The 10,763-nt window shown below is 45.0% G+C and overlaps 1 pseudogene across 1 annotated transcript; it reads right to left on the bottom strand.

Moving 5' to 3' along the window:
- Positions 1-7,058: 7,058 nt before the first annotated feature.
- On the bottom strand, positions 7,059-8,931 carry LOC307092293 (small ribosomal subunit protein eS8-like; annotated as a pseudogene). Its single transcript has one exon. The product of its transcript is annotated as a small ribosomal subunit protein eS8-like (transcript).
- Positions 8,932-10,763: the final 1,832 nt, after the last annotated feature.

Here is a 10,763-nt window from a genome sequence, read left to right as displayed (position 1 = left end):
AGCCCTCAGGAAGAAAGAGCCAAGCCAAGAAAGCTACTTAGCACAGGTGACCTTTGACAAATGAAGTGAAAATGGAATACATTCGGGGGAACATCAAGTCGTTAGGCATGACTGGAATATGAGAACTGTTGGTGGAGGAAAATCAGAAATGGCTTTTAATTTTGGAATTTTTTCTTCAATGCTGTGGTGACCAGTTCCAGATTTTAATATGGTGATTTGGATTTGTAGAGGGGGCTTAGGAGAGGGATATGTTTCAATTTGTATTTTTAGTAAGATTTTCTGGTTGTAGTTTTGTAACCGGACATTCAATGGGTCTGTGCTGCCTGTCACTACTTGAGCCAATTCAGCAGAGACAGGGTTGAATTATATATGAGCATTTATTCCAATAATGCCGGCAGTATGGGAGAGCAGCAGGTCATCCACAGAAACCTGCTCTGCAGCCCCCCCATAAGCCACTGCTTTTATAGGGTAGGACAAAGATCACATGGGGAATAGGCAATGTGGGCTGGGGTGGGATTCCATTGTTTGGGCAACAAAGTTGTTAATCTTTCTATGATAATAAGCACTTCTTGTATGAGAATGAACCACATTCCAAGGTTGACTCCCAGGTTCAAGGTTGACTCCCAGGGCCCCGGGGACGTACAACTGCCAGCGAAGTTAGAATGTCCTTTCTTTAACCAATGCAAGGCAATCATGGTTAATAGAGCATGATTAATATTTCCCGTAACCATAGCTAGTCCCAATATTCTATTTTTGCTCCTAACAGTTTGGAGATTACACGAACGGAGACCAATTAGATTTTACCCTAATTTAGGTGAAAAATGAGGGCATGAATTAAAAGAAGTGTCTTGGGGATCAAGAGCAGTGACTAGTTGAGGTGAATCAATCTATCTATCTATCTATCTATCTATCTATCTATCTATCTATCTATCTATCTATCGCCAGCAACTGTATGCTGTAATGCCCAGAACGACCGGTCGCTATGATGCCCACTATGGCCAGTGAACCGGCCCAATCAGGGTGGGGCTGGCTGGCCAAACTCCCACGGCACCTCCCCCCAGCCACCCCACCCCTGATGGGCCTCTCCCACCCCAATCAAGGGGTGAGGCCAGCTGGCCAACCTCCCACAGCAGGCCCCGCCCCTGACTCCCCCCTACCCCAATAGGGGGTGGGGCCGGCCAGGAGGGAGGGGCTGCAGGAGGTTGGCCAACCAACCCCACCCCTGATGGACCTCCACCACCCCATAGGCCTGCGGCCCCTCCCCCCAGCCAGCTCTGCCCATGATCAGCCCCCACACTCCCATCAGGGGCAGGGCCAGCCAGCCAACCACCCATGGCCCCTCCCCAAGGCTGCTGGCCCCCAATCAGCCCCCCCCACCCCATTCGGGGGTGGGGCCATCCAGCCCACCACTCACAGCCCCTCCCCACAGCCGGCCTCACCCCTGATTAGCCCCCACCACACTGATCGGCCTTTGGCCCCTCTCCCCAGCTAGCTCTTACCCTGATTGGCCCCCCTACACCATTAGGGATGGGGCTGGCCAGCCAACCTGCCATGGCCCCTTTCCCGGCTGCTGACCCCCAATATACTCCCCCACCCCATTCCGGGGGGAGACCACTCACAGTCCCTCCCCACGGCCAGCCCTGCCCCCATTTGGTCCCCCCACCCCAATTGGGGGTGGGGCCCACCAGCCAATCACCCACGGCCCCTCCCCCAGCCGGCCCTGCCCTGATTGGGCTCCAATTGGGTCGGGCTGGCTGGCCAATCTCCCACCATCTCCTCCTCTCAACAGGCCCGGCCCTGATCCGCCCCAATTGGGGCTGGGCTGGCCGAATGCCACCCGTGCACGAATTCATGGACTGGGCCTCTAGTCTATATACATATAAAGGGCTAATAGGCTAAGTGTGCTTCCCTCTGTTTGGGTAATGATGTCACGTAGCAAAGCCTGGCTTTCTCTCCTTAGCGACGACTAGCCTCCTTGCAGTTTCTTCAGCCCAGGAACATGCTTTATAGCCAGGTGGAAACAGTGTAACCAAATGTCTATGAAGCATTTCCCTGTGCCTCATCTCATTTGATCCTCACAGAAATCCTGGAGTAGGTAGATAGGAGACTCGGTGGAATCCTATTTTCTTTTCACTAGCTGGAAACAGAGATTTAGAAAGCTTAGAAACTTGACCTGACTGAAAAGAAGAAATGGTGGCCCTTGAAAATGACTTCAGGTTTTCTCACTGCGCAGAATATAGTCAAACACTGCTGTAGTTAAATATCTTACCCTTTGTTCTCCCTGTGTGATCTACAATAATAATCTGCTTCGTGTTGATATTTACTGCTCTGTTGCTGACAGTTACCTGAAAGAGAGGTTGGGTTGCTTCACTGGGCTGGAAAAAGTTTAGCTAAATCAGAAAGCAGGTCTAATTAAGCAAGTCTATTCTATATATATATATAAAAGGCTAATTTGACTCGTGCATGCGTGATACATATAAAGCTCTTGGCTGGCGCCAATTGCACATGTGTGTTTCAATCTGTCATTGTCAATTGTGAATTTGGTTGACACTTCTATTAAAGAGAAAGGGCGAATAGTGATCTTAAAATATTTCTTCTGCTGAAACTGGTTTGGCTCAGTGGATAGAGCGTCGGCCTTCGGACTGAAAGTTCCCAGGTTTGATTCAGGTCAAGGGCATGTACCTTGGTTGCGGGCACATCCCCAGTAGGGGGTGTGCAGGAGGCAGCTGATGGATGTTTCTCTCTCATCGATGTTTCTAACTCTCCTATTCCTCTCCCTTCCTCTCTGTAAAAAATCAATAAAATATATTTTAAAAAAGTATTTCTTCTAATTAATTTCCTTTCAATGTGCACAAATCTGTGCACCGGGCCACTAGTTGGAATATAAAATCAGCATGATTGACAAGGTATGGAGTGTAAGAAAAGTCTAGGAGGTTTCAGGCATTTGATTTGTGCTTTTCTGCTGCTGATGTCCTGCCCTGCCCTGATGGGAGCGGGTACAGGAGTGGTGTGGTGTGAAGTGCTGAATTTGAGGTGTGTGGATGACCTGGGTGGAGATGGCTTTTATTCTTTTGAATACTCAGAGGTGGAGCTTATTAGAGCCCCCTGAATTGGAACAGACTTAGGAGACAGCAGCATGCAGATCAGAGTTAACAGCCCTTGGCCAGTGTCATTAGTGGTTCGTGAGAGTTTTGTAGAGGAGAATGAAGCTTTTGGTCACTTGATTTTTAAAATTATATAAGTACTACATTTTTATGGAACAGTCAAACAATTTATAAGATTTATAGAGCAAAAGGTATCCTTTATATCCCAGTATCACGGTTTCCCAGAAGTATCTATAATTGACAGTTGGGTGGGGCTTCTAGGCATTTACATTAGTATATTAGGATAGGCGAGGGGGTCCCATGTACAGAGAAGGAGCAGACATAGAGGTAGAATGCAAACCATAGTGAATGGTGCCACAGATTACCAAGGGGGTTACAGAGGAAGGAGTGTCACTGCATCAGAGCTGAAGTGGCAGTTGATTGGCCTCTATCTTCTGTGACCTTAGAGCCCTTTGGTGTTGTAAGGAGTGGGTGGGAGCTGGAGGATATAAGCACATTTGAAAAGACTTGGCTCTGAAGGGAAGGATAGTGTAGGATTGAGAGAAGGTCTTAGAAAATCAAAAGAAAATGGCGAGTGCCACTTGGAAATGGCCATATTATGAAAGAATATCAGGAAAGAGTGAGGGATTAATTTTTGGAGTGAAATCTTTGAGGATGCAGAAATGGATGAGATTCAGGGCCCATTGAGACAGCTTTTTCTAGAAAACGGAAACTGAAAACTTGAAGCACTGTAGGACATGCAGAATATTCTTTTCAGAGAGCAGTAAATGCCTATTTGTGCAGGATGTAATGCTGTTTATTCTACAAAGAATTAAAAGCAAGGCTCTCTTTCTGCTCTCTGAGGACCAAAATCTCAGATACACTGTGTTCACCAGTGATATGCCAGTCAATGTTTAATGAATGGCTCTCAAAAACAAAGGCACTAATTTGTAGCACTTGCCATTTTTTAAAAATTGATTTTTAGAGAGGAAGGGAGAGAGAAAGACATCTATGTGAGAGTAGAACATCAATCAGCTGCCTCCTGCATGTTCCCCACTGGGGATCAAGCCTGCAACCCTGGCAAGTGCCATGACCTGAAATCAACCAGCAACCCTTTGATTCACAGGACGACGCCCAACCAACTGAACCACGCAGGCCAGGGTGCATTTGCCATTTTCTGTTTTGTAAATATTCCTTCCGTGGCAGACTTCAAGCTACCAAGCTTCTGTCACTGAAGGTGTGATTGGGAAGAGGTGCCTTAGTAGGCAGCCGACTCCAGCCTCCCATGGCACACCACTGCTGCGCAGAAGGAACTGCAAAGAATCATCAAGTCAATTGCCCACTGATGATCACCTTTCCCACCTCTAATGTTTTGTCAGTTGAAAGCACCTGTAATATAAGATGTACACTAAAGCAATACTGTTGTGACTCGTGTGACAGAGCAGCTGTAGTTGAGGACTCCTGGAGTTCAAAGAGCCTCCAGGGGTATGTCATTTTGTGGAGGAGTGAATAACCATATGCCAGGTGGATTAGGAAAGAAATGACACCTGCCTGTGCCATTATGGATGGTTGGAATTGTGCCCTGGCAGCAGGGATCAAGAGCTCAGACACCCCCAACCCTCTTCTTTATAATCACATTACCTCGATAGCCATCTCAAGAACTGTTGGGACCTGCAAAAATGGGTCTGGGTTGTCTGTAAGTTGTTACCTAGCTGTATGACTTCTGACAGGGTGCTCAGTCTGGATTTCAACTCTTATTTTTAAAATGAGATTGTTGGACTACTTGACTGTTTTGTTTACCACTGAATCCTTATTATCTCAGTCCTAAGCTCTAAATAATCAGTAGGAGGTGACTTTGTGTGCAATAAAAGATGCTGTGACTGGAAAGGCAATTTGGCCTGGGTTTTTGTCGTTGTTTTGTGTCATTTTCTTTTAAAATTTCCACCCCATCTTGATCTCAGCTTCCTATCCTCACCTCTCACTGCTGTAGGGTGCCACCTCTACTAACAGCGGTATATCATATCCATCAAGAGTACTGAGGCTAAATTGAAGCTCACGAAGTCCCTCTCAAAACTTCTCTCCCTGCTCCTTTCTGGCCTTCCTCCAGACAAATCTCAATGCTGCCAGGGAAACACCAGCGCACACTATTGTTCAGGTCTTACTCCCTGAATATTCCAGGTGTTCTTAATCCCTGTAGAATAATATGTACACTCAAGACCTTGGCAATATGAGACTTGTCTACCTTTTTAGGTCCTTCTAGGAAGGGAGTTTGGGAAAGAGAAAAATGCTGTGGAGCTGGAGCATTGGGAGCAAGGGGTAGAGTGGAATGAGGTGAGAGGAGAAAGGTGGGCAGGGGCCTTGGGAGCCACAGCAAGGAACCTAGATTTTATAAAGCTCTCTCTGGCTGCTGGGTGAAGAATAGTTATGGTTAAACTAATTCAACCCAAGTTTAGTTACTTAAAATTTTTTAAGCTCAGGTTCCAAATCTGTTAATGACAGATAATATCAGTACTTATCACATAGGTTTGCTGTGAGGATTAGTTGAGATAATATATGTAAAGCTTTTAGAAAATTAACTGGCACAAAGTAAAGGCCCACTCAATATTGTTCTTTATGAGTGCATCCAAATCAGAGTATTGGAAACACTGCCTACAACTTAGTAGAATGTACCAAATCATTTGGGGTGGTCTATATGGGCAGGGTCCCAGCACAGGGAATGGGGGATTAAAGGGTAAGGAGCTTGGAATGAAGAAAAGGGAAAGGCCTGGCTGCTAGGCCCTAGAAACTCATCGTTCCCTAGCTCCCTGTACATCCTGCCTTTTCATAGAATAAGCAAGTCCCATTGCCCGGCTATCTGCATTTCTTTTTTTTTTTGTTAATCCTCACATGCGGGTATTTTTTCCATTGATTTTTAGAGAATGTGAAAGGGAGGGAGTTTGGGTAGGAGAGAGAGAAACATCAATGTGAAAGACACAGGATTGGTTGCCTTCTGCAAGCATCCCAACTTGGCAGGGGATCAAACCTGCAACCCAGATACATACCCTTGACCAGAAATCGAACCCAAGACCCTTCGGTGTGTGGGCCAACACTCTAACCATTGAACAACAGGCCAGGACTGTCTGCATTTCTTTCCATTGTCATATCATGATCTGGTTTAGGTAATGTTTCCAGTCTCACCCACTTTTCCCATTCCCTCTGTGATCAGAGTTTTCTCTCTAGAGCAAGCACACTTTCCTCCTGGTGATTTCTCTCTCTCTCTCTCTCTCTCTCTCTCTCTGTGTGTGTGTGTGTGTGTGTGTGTGTGTGTGTGTGTGTGTGTGTGTGTTCTTTTATTTGTTGTTGCCACTTGTAATAGGAACCCGAGAGCACTTCCCTGAGATGGCTTTTGTACTGAAGTTTTTGAGAATGATTCCTATTGGTGATATGTTATTTCGAGGTAGTGTTGATAGGACATCCTATATAATAAAGAGCTAATATGCTAATGGTCATGTTGCCCTCATGCCGTAACAACCGTTCAGCAGGAGGCTGCGTGCTTGGCGGGGCAGAGCCACCATGTTGCTCTGGAGACAGGGTGGAAGTGGGGAGGCGCCCGGAGGAGGTGGGGACCATCCCGTGGCGGGAAGGGCGGGGGTGAGAGCCCGTAGTGCCCCCCTCACCAGTCCTTTGTCACCCACTGCTCGCACTCAGCACACCTTCTGCCCACATGCCAGAGGAAGGAGTGCAGCGTGCCTGTCGCCAGGAAGTGGCGCTTGGAACTCCACAGCAGGCTGGAGGCTTCCACACTCTCCTCCAGCACCATGACTGGGCAGAGCTGCTGTGTTGCTCCAGAGAAGGGGCAGAAGTGGGGAGGCGCCTAGAGGAGGTGGGACCAGCCTGAGACAACTTGTGGGACTGAGGGCGGGGCTTGAAGCGGCCAGAGAAGGCCAAAGGGGTTGGGGGCAGGGCCAGTCGTGCTCAAGCTCTGGGTGGAGAGGTTAGGGTGTCAAGGCGGGGCGGTGGGTGAGTGGGTGGGGCTGCACGATTTCGTGCGCCAGGTCACTCACTAGTATTGTAATATTGAATATGACAGCAATATCTTAACTCTAGAGCAAAACCATTATGAAATTCTCAGGACATTTGCCTTCTACACAACTCTGCAGGGTAGAGAACTCAGAAAGTGAGGCATTCTGCATAGAGCTTTAGACCTATTTCCCAATATTCCAACAGTGCATAAGGGTTCCCTTTTCTCCACATCCTTGCCAACACTTATTATCTCTTGGCTTTTTGATGACAGCCATTTTAACAGGTGTGAGATGATATTTCATTGTGATTTTGATTTGTATTTCTCTGATGGTTCGTGATGTTGGCCATTTGTATGTCTTCTTTGGAGAAATATTTATTCAGTTCTTCTGCCCACTTTTAAAAACCGGGTTTTATTATTCTTGAGTTGTAGGAATTCCTACAACTATATATTTTGGATACTAACCTCTTATCAGACATATGGTCTGCAAATATTTTTTCCAGTTCTGTACATTGCCTTTCACTTTGTTGATTATTTCTTTTGCTTTGCAGAATCTGTTTAGTTCGGTGTAGTCCCACTTGTTTTTGCTTCTGTTGCTTGTACTTTTGGTGTCATGTGCAAAAAATTGTTGCCAGGACCAATGTCTAGGAGCCTTTTCCTTACATTTTTTTCCCCTAGGAGTTTTACAGTTTTGGGTCTTTAAGTTTTAATTCGTTTTGTGTTCATTTTTGTGAGTGGTGCTAGAATAAGAGACTTAAAATACATAAGAACCAAATGCAATGTATGAATCTTGTTGGATTCTGTTGGAAATAAACCAACTGAAAAAGGACATTTGGGACAGTTGGAGAAATTTGAGTATGATTGGGTTTCAGATGATGTTAAGAGATTACTGTAATTTTGTTAAGTGTGATATGGCATTGCCATTACGTTTAAAAAGGTGACCTTATCTGTTAAAGATGCATTGTTGAAGTATTCACAGGGGAAGTGATAGATATGTGAGGTTTACTTTAAAATACCAGCAAACAAAGTGAGTGTAGGGGGATTAGATGAAACAAGATTGACCGTGAGCCGATACCTGTTGAAAATGGTTCCTAAGGATGTATTATACTTTTCTCTCTTCTTTAATCAATATTTGAGAGTTTCCATAATAAAATTTTTTTAAAAGAGTCCTAGATTATTTTTTTTTATAATAAACACCTTTATTACATAAGCTAAGGTAGGAGGGAAGGGGATTTCTGAGCCTTGATTTTCCTCAGATAGAACTCCAGCTCCTTGCCCTCGAGCACATAGCCATCTGCTCGGCCACACTGGCCTGGTCTTGAAGCAAGCATGCAAGAAACTTGCCCTGTTGGAACTGCTCCTTGAGAAGACTGCTGATTTTGGCATTCTTTTTCCTTTCATCGTATTTCTTCAGAATTTTCTTCGATCTTTTTTTTGCTTAAAATCTCTTCCTCCTCAGGAGTCAGCTTGGCCCCCTTCTTGCAGCCCAGGGGCAGTGCACAGCGGGACTGCACCACTGTCAGTACGGTGTGCTGTCAATGAGCACAATGCAGTTCTTTACAGGGGTCTTGCTGCGGACCAGTTCATTGTTGGATGCATTGTAGATAACATCAATAATCCTTGTTTTGCATGTACAGCACTCTGAGCCCCAAGAGAAGTTGCCCACGTCTAGCTTCAAGGCTCGGTACTTCTTGTTGCCTCCCCGCACTCAGACTGTGGGTATGCGGTGGGGTCCAATCTTAGTGTTGCAGCAGGGCGTCCCAGCTCATATATTCACTTCTTGTGGTAGGGCTTTCTCTTGCCCTAGGTCTTGCTGCGCTTGTGCCGGTTGTCCCGAGAGATACTCATGGCTTGGCGCTGACTGGAAAGTGAGTCCTAGATTCTTAAGCGTCAAGAAGCAATTTCATCTAGAAATATAGCTTGTCAAGAATATGTACTCTTCTAAGAAGAGGACTCAGAACTATTGGTTGTTTTATTCCTAAATGCTTAATGTTTATTTTGATCTTTGTGACTCTAAAGGGCTCTGGGTTCTTCTGCTAAAGACAAAGGGCAGCCTTTCTTAAAAAATGAATGTTGATAATAGAAATGCTGGGAGCAGAAAATGAATATGTTCAAAATATGATACATATGCCCACATTGAAGCTTACTCACAACTGTTTTGAAGGCTTTTTTTTCCGCCCTAGGTCCTTATTTTCCATAAAAAATTCACAATGGCTATTTTAGATTTTGTTGAGAGTCAAATACTAGCATGGTCAGGAGTTTGGAATCAGACAGACTTACATTCAAATATCCCAACACTGTCACCTGTGAACTGTGGTGATGGAGGATTTACTTAAATTTACTTAAACTCTCAGAACCTAAATTTCTTCAACTGTGAGGGGCTAATTATAGTACTAATTTCATAGAGTTATGGTTAGAATTAAATGGTTACATTCACTTGTGGTGAGATTTAAATTATGTTCTTGGGATACTGTGAATATCCATAGAATCCTGTGTACGTGTATTAGAAAACCACTAAAAACTTAAGAATATGGCCATATGAAGACAAATGCCTCTTGTCTGCCTTTAAAACCCCTTCTCAATCATGATATATAACCACCTGTGTCAGAATAAGGACTTCAATCCTCTGAAGTGAATTTGTACAAAATTCCTATATTTCTGGAGTTGGGCATTCAGAAGTGCAATTCCAAATATTTGTTTTGTTTCCTTTGAACTTGATTTGTCTTCTCAGCCTCCCCACTAGAGAAGAGAGTGAGATGTGAGAACCAGGCTTTTAAGGACCATTTGATTGAGTGAGGATAGTACTGCTAGATATCACCTGGGCTACACAGATGAGCAAGACTCAGCCGGTGTCCTTAAGAAGGCCTGAGACATATGTGTATATCTTCAGAGAAGAAGGAAGAAGAGGTGGTGTTAAGAAAGGCAACTTTTAAAGTCCGAATTATTCATTGGAATCTTGGTTTCCCTGCATATCTTTGGCAAACCTTACTTGTTTGAATCTCACTTTTCTCAGTTGTAAAATGGGGAATCTTTGTTTTACCACTTGTTATGTGGATCAAAGGAGACCCCATGACATTACTTTTGAACTATAAAGAGCCATACTGATATTAGTTAATATTTTATAGAGAGGGACTTTCAGACTTCTCTTGGAATCCCAAGAGGCATCAGAACAAGCTGAATGTCCTATAGACTCTTGGAGGCTGGGTCTGGGGAGGGCCTGAAAGAGGGTGTTAGTCCCCTTTCTCTTGTTCTTCTCCCCCGCTCCCCCGCCCCGTGCTCCTCTTGGGCCCAGACAAGGAAGCTTCCCAGCCCTGGGTCCAGTACTGTCCAGTAGAACTTTCTATTATGGAAATGTTCATGTATCTGTGCTGTGTGATTCAGTAGCCACTAGACACGTGTTGGGCTCTTGAAATTGGCTGTGTGATGGAGGGACTGAATTTTAAATTTTGTTTTATTAAAAATATTTTTTTAAGATTATATTTTTAGCCGAAACTGGTTTGGCTCAGTGGATAGAGCGTCGGCCTGCGGACTCAAGGGTCCCAGGTTCGATTCCGGTCAAGGGCATGTACCTTGGTTGCGGGCACATCCCCAGTGGGGGGTGTGCAGGAGGCAGCTGATTGATGTTTCTCTCTCATCAATGTTTCTAACTCTCTATCCCTCTCTCTTCCTCTCTGTAAAAA

This window comes from Cnephaeus nilssonii (genome assembly GCF_951640355.1).
Source record: "Cnephaeus nilssonii genome assembly, chromosome: 20".
Lineage (NCBI taxonomy): Eukaryota > Metazoa > Chordata > Mammalia > Chiroptera > Vespertilionidae > Cnephaeus > Cnephaeus nilssonii.
Note: the sequence above shows the minus strand (reverse complement) of the source record. Positions and strands in the feature narration are given on the sequence as shown.